Source organism: Chenopodium quinoa, unplaced genomic scaffold (genome assembly GCF_001683475.1).
Source record: "Chenopodium quinoa cultivar QQ74 unplaced genomic scaffold, ASM168347v1, whole genome shotgun sequence".
Lineage (NCBI taxonomy): Eukaryota > Viridiplantae > Streptophyta > Magnoliopsida > Caryophyllales > Amaranthaceae > Chenopodium > Chenopodium quinoa.
In genome coordinates this window covers 438,837-443,698 of record NW_018742879.1, presented here as the reverse complement: position 1 = coordinate 443,698, position 4,862 = coordinate 438,837, and the positions used below count along the sequence as shown (strand labels likewise).

The following is a 4,862-nucleotide window of genomic DNA, read 5'->3' as shown; positions in this document are numbered from 1 at the left end:
TAATTGGATCATTTAGTGCTCAGGCCCAATTTTGACTAAATTGGACCCAAACAGTGATGATATCGACGAAAATGATGGGTCACCCTGCTCACATCCGAGAGAGGAATTCGATGTTGATGAATGTGAAAATGATGATAAATCAAAATCCTTTTTGCAATCTTTCATCACCTCTTTAATTTTTTTTTTTTTTTTTTTTTTGGGTTGAAGTAACTTGTTGAAATAAATGAAATTCTAGCTATATTGTGCTGCTAGTATATACGTACAAGAGTATAATAGAAAAATTAGGTGAAGTAAAAAGGGAAAGAAAGTAGATATTATATATTGGAGTTGGACAAAACACTTAATTATTGCATGTATGTAGAAGAAGATATCTAATTATGGAAATCAAATATTTGGACTTAAGATAATATATTGGAGAGAAAAATGAGGGGTTGTTGGCTTGTAACACTAAACCAAAGTGTTTAGTATGTATAATTAAGTGTCTATTCTTGCCCATAAGAAAAGTTGGTACAACTTATATTTACTTGTAGAAGCATATACTTGTATCATTGTATGTGGTAGTCTCAAGTCAATGCAATTGATCAACTCATCAAGCAAAGTCTTTTGGATTGTCTTTTATTTGGGGTAGGTTTTTAGTAAGAAACTTCTATAGTTTAGAATTTGATAATAAGCTTTCAAAAAATTATAATAATTTAGAATTATAGGAAGTATGTGTAACTGAGAGTTCTACTAAACCTCAACTATGCGTCTACATAGGCTCATAATTTTATAAAATAAATTGCATCATCTCTATAATAAGGAAAAATAGCATAGAGGATGTTGGGGGATTTTTATGGAATGACCCGACCCAAAGCAACTAGACCCAAAGTGTTGACCTGATACCCGACCCGATTATATGTTTATCCGAACTTGACCCAAAACCCAAATTAACCTAAACCCGACCTGACCCGAACAATCTGATTGTCAGGTCTAAATTCATAATCTACATCCGTTTCGTACGTCCTAAAAGGGATCACGTGGAACCGAAAGGGGAACTTTAACTACTTGAGTTATTTCTCACTCTTAAAACATACTTCTTCTGTTTTGTTATTATTGCAACAAGGGATTTGGGCACAGATTTTAAGAAAGAAGTAAAGTGAAGAGAGAGAAAATAAGCTATGCAAGTTGCACATGTGATTAACAAATAATAAGCAAAATTAAAAAGAAGACCCATGTGAGGTCTGCCACTTTTTACCGTGGCTTAGGATTTGGAGGAAAGTTTTCAACTTTTCACCCCACCAAATTTTCACATCTGAAAATTTTAAACTCCCACCAAATATTAGAAATTTTAAACTTATCTTTACAACTTTTAATTTAAAGCTACTATAAAAGAGACCAAAAATTTTACAGAGAACATTCTCTCATAACTCCACTTGAATAAATTCTTATTCAACCTACAATAGTCAAAAGTACATTTCTTCTTCTTCATTTTTCCTCTTCACGGCACACATAGGCACTTATCACCATCTACTTGTCTTCACTTCACTGCACACATTTCACCTGCAATCCAGATAATACAACCACATCACACACTGCACCTAAGAAGATTATGGATGATTTTTATGAGCTTGAGGAGTTGTACCAGATGGATTAGTCTGAAGCCTTTGAAGAACGGATGCTAGATTGTGAGGTAACATTTTCTTCAGAATCTGATAGTGATGATATTGATATTGATATTGTTTGGGTCCAATTTAGTCAAAATTGGGCCTGAGCACTAAATGATCCAATTAAAAGCCCAAGGTCAAGGTTCAACTCTCCAATTGCTCAAAAGTCAAAAGTCAGCCCACAAAGTAAGCCAATTGGGCTAAAGCCCAACCTCTCCATGTATGATGAGGTATAAAAGCCATCATATTGACACATTCAAGGAGAGAGTGATATTCCAATTCGTATGCTCATTCTTGCATTCAGAAATATTCCACAAAAGCCTCAAGCTACAAACTCTCTTGCATAGTGTCTTCCTTTTACACATTATACTGACTTTAGCATCGGAGGGGCCTTCCTCGGAAACACCCCCGAGGCTATTTTACGTGTGTTCACTGTGCAGGAAACCTTCGGCCCAACACAACTTGGATCGAATCCAGTCTTCTCCATTTCAACGGACCTTCGGCAAGGTCCCATTGTTTTCAACCGAAACAATTTGGCGCCGTCTGTGGGGAAGACTTTCAAAAATCTTTAAGCCAAATTCCTAACCAAGATCATCTTGCAATTATCTTAGCAGCCATGGCTAAGAACCGCAAGAGCAAAAGCCTCCGTCAAGGAGCGGGCGAAAAGCCTAAAACCCCTACACCATCGCCCTCGCCGGACCGGAACTCTCCCAAGGGTGCCGGCTCGGGGGGAGGATCACACAAGGAGGATTCCCTATCTCCTATAATGCATGACTCTCAATATAGGCCGGACCACTCTCGGTCTAGCAGGGGTCAGTCTGATCATAGGACATATTCAGTGTCCCGAAGCCAACCATCGGCTGCACGGCCTCATGCCCACACTCGGCCGGGGACCCCTTTGACGGGGCCCAGTTCGGAAGAGGTGGCAAGAGCGCTGGCAGTACTCATGGAGGCAATGAGGGCACAGAATATGCCACCGCCTCGTGATCGAACTCCTCCGCATACCCGGCATCAGCGGAGGAAGTTAGACCATGACGGTGGGAAGCTTCCTTCCTTCCGGGAACTGGAAGAGTGGGAGGAGGATTCTTGGAAAAATGAAAAACAGAGGAAGAAGAACTCTCAATTATTTAAAGGATCCTCATCCTCAAGACCAGCAGCGCATAAGAGCAGCAGCTCAGCTTCTCGGCCAGAATCTACTCGCCGGGAACCCGAGACTGCTCGCAGAAGCGTCCTTGACCGACTCGGCGGCCAGGAACCGAGCGTGCGTAGTCGCCTCTCGTTCCCTGCAGCCGAGGCCCAGACTTCCCAGCCAGGGACGAAAACCACTCCTACCTCTCTAAGAGGGCGGAGCGCGGTCCCTTCGGCCAGGAACAAGGGCAAGGCCATTATGCTTCCCGCTAGTTCACCATTCGAGCAATGGATACTGGAAGAGCGCGTACCCACGGTTAAAATACCGTCGCATATCACATATGACGGGACCACGGATCCGAAGGACCACGTGGCCTCGTATGAGACTCATATGCATCTTTACCCCAGATCCGAGGCGACTTGGTGCAAATATTTCCCAACCACTCTCAAGGGGGTCGCGCAAGCGTGGATCTCCAAGGGAGTAAGGCAAGGCTCCATAACAGGTTGGGATGATCTGTCCTCCAAGTTCAGGAGCAAGTTTTCCACGGCAAACCGCCGAGAAAAGACTACCGCAGAGCTCATGGGTCTGCAACAGGGGGAAACCGAAAGCCTCCGAGACTACCTGACCCGTTTCAGTAACGAGTCATCAAGCGTCTCTCAGCTGGACCAGGGGCTAGCTGTTTTTGCAATGCAGAATGGCCTTCAACCAGGAAAATTCCTAGACTTCATGGTCATGCATACCCCGCAGACCTTGGAGGAAGCTCTTAGTGCTTCGGATAAGTTCATCCGAGCCGAAGAATGGCATAAAGCAAAAACCCAGCCTCAATCCGGGGGAGGGAAACAGAGGCAAATACCCTTGTCTGAAGGCCAAGGCCATAAGGCAAAGGGAAAATCAAAGGTTCCGGAGCCATCTCCGGCCAACGACCTAAAGAAGGACAGGTTTGCCTCATACACAGGCAGATACGAGTCCTACACTCCGCTCTCTCTTCCACGCGCCAAAATTTACAGTGTGACGAAGGAGGAGCAGAGTTACCGAAAGCCGAGACCACTCCCAGAGTGGTATCAGCGAAAAAATAAAAATCAGTGGTGTGAGTTCCACGAGTCTTCGGGCCACAACACTGAGGAGTGTATCCAGCTGAAGGACCAGATAGAGGACATGGTCCGGAAGGGATACTTGAAAAAATACATCGCGGATCACCGCGAGAAAAAAGAATCCGAGAGGCTAGCAAAGGACCCTCGGCAGGACCTTGATTTCCCCCGGAAAAACAGTAAAAAACCGGAGGGGAAATTCCCTCCGATCAATGTTATCTCGGGAGGAATATACTCTCGGAGGGAGCACAAGCGTCACCTTAGAGCTTTAACTCACCAGGTGAACAACGCTGACATTCAAGCTCCCCAGTCGCCGGTGCCGAACATGACGTTCACAGCCGCCGACTGCCGGGGGATTACGTTCCCTCACGAGGATCCGTTGGTGATCATCGCCACGGTGGCCAACCACGACGTCAGTAAGGTCCTTGTTGACGGTGGCAGCGGAGCAAACATTCTGTTCCGAAAGGCCTACAACCAAATTAAGCTGAAGCCCAAGCACCTTACGCCGGTACCCTATCCGGTATCCGGGTTCAATGGGGCTTCAACTTATCCAGATGGGAAGGTGACACTTCCTGTCACCATCGGTTGCGATGAGGCAGCCCGGAACGTCATGATTGAGTTTTTGGTCATCGACGCTCCTTCAGTGTACAACGTGATTTTGGGGAGACCCATAATTCACGAGATCCAAGGGGTCGTCTCAACTTATCATCAGCTGATGATTTATGTCTCAGACGCCGGCTTCCCCGAAAGGATACAGGGCAACCAAAAGGACGCCCGAAGGTGCAATTACCTCAAGCCATCCAGTAGTCGCCCAAATGACGACAATGATGAGAAAGAAAAAGAAAGAGAGCCAAGCACAAAAAAGCCGAAAGGCCTAAGTGCTTCGGCCCAAGGATCCGTGCCCAGAGAAAAAGGTCCCGAAAGGGAAAAGGTTGACTCTTCATCTGAGCCGAAAGACTCAGAGAGCCAGCCGAAGAACACAAAGACTGGGACACCTGCTGA

At 45.3% G+C, this 4,862-nt stretch overlaps 1 long non-coding RNA gene across 1 annotated transcript; it reads right to left on the bottom strand.

The window, feature by feature from the left end:
* Positions 1-1,156: 1,156 nt before the first annotated feature.
* LOC110726220 lies at positions 1,157-1,680 on the bottom strand. The gene is made up of 2 exons (XR_002512347.1): positions 1,622-1,680; positions 1,157-1,539 (listed from the first exon to the last, which is right to left on the bottom strand). It is a non-coding gene; the product is annotated as an uncharacterized LOC110726220 (long non-coding RNA).
* Positions 1,681-4,862: the final 3,182 nt, after the last annotated feature.